This window comes from Mycetomoellerius zeteki, unplaced genomic scaffold (assembly GCF_001594055.1).
Source record: "Mycetomoellerius zeteki isolate Tzet28-1 unplaced genomic scaffold, Tzet1.0 scaffold148, whole genome shotgun sequence".
NCBI classification, from domain to species: domain Eukaryota; kingdom Metazoa; phylum Arthropoda; class Insecta; order Hymenoptera; family Formicidae; genus Mycetomoellerius; species Mycetomoellerius zeteki.
In genome coordinates, this window is record NW_017256425.1 from 37,274 (window position 1) to 38,398 (window position 1,125).

Sequence of the window (1,125 nt, forward strand, 5' to 3'; positions counted from 1 at the left end):
GTACGACGAAAATCGGATGCAGTGTGAATCCAGCATTAGGCCGGGACCCATTGTCCGTTCTTAATCTCAAGCAATGGACGCGTTCAAGTTGATAAAGGTTGTGTTCCGGTAGCTGTGTTGAAAATTTTCTTTTTAGTTACAAGATTGATAGCGCTGTAACTAAACAATGGCTGCGTTCAGCAGACTCAACAGTTTTGCAACCGTTTTATGATTGTCTGCTGAGATAGGACCATTCTTCTAGATCTAAAAGTATGATCCAATCAGCTCGAAAGAAACTTCCAACAGTTGCAAAACGAACGTTCTGCTGAACGTAGCCATTCTTTCTTTTCGGATGATTTTCGTTATCGTCATAAATAATATTTATTATTTCTTCTTCACTTTCAGAACTTTCACTTGAACTTGAAAATAATTCATCAAATACAAATAAATCCATTTTTTAAATAACAAATTAGACAAGCCGATAAAGTAAATGCAAACTACGGTGTGAGCTGATCTCTTATTCGATCAAATATGAGAAGAATAATCGACTCTGATTGGTTAATTTTCTACGACTTAAGACCCTACGACTGCTGCGACTTCTATTGTAGACTCCTCATTACGGAACACAGCTATGTTAGTTACAGCGCTACCAACCTTGTAACTAGAAAGAAAATTTTCGACACAGCTCGGAACACAACCAAAGCGGCTAGCCTACTCGCCGAGCAAATGAACATAATTGGTTGTTACTTATAGATCCAACCAATCATATTCAACCGCTCGGTAAGCATGTCTAACCGCTTTACTGTCCAGGGGATCGATTCTGTATCTTGAAACGAGGTGAAGATTACATAAGTGAGCAAATTAACTAGAATACTGATAATTTCATTGGTCAACATCTAGTAAATTTGCTCACTTTTGTCATTTTTACCTTGTTTGAAGATACAGAATTGACCCCTTGAACTCGCCCAATGTCTTAAGATGCTAATATGGTTCTTTGATTGGTTCATGCACTAGCATAAGGTCGGAATCAGACTATGCATTGAAGATTGAGGTTGAAGATTGAAGATTGAAATTTGACCAATAAGGACAAAGAAATTTTAGCTCCTTTCGTTTCGATTGGTCAAATTTCAATCTTCAATCTTCATC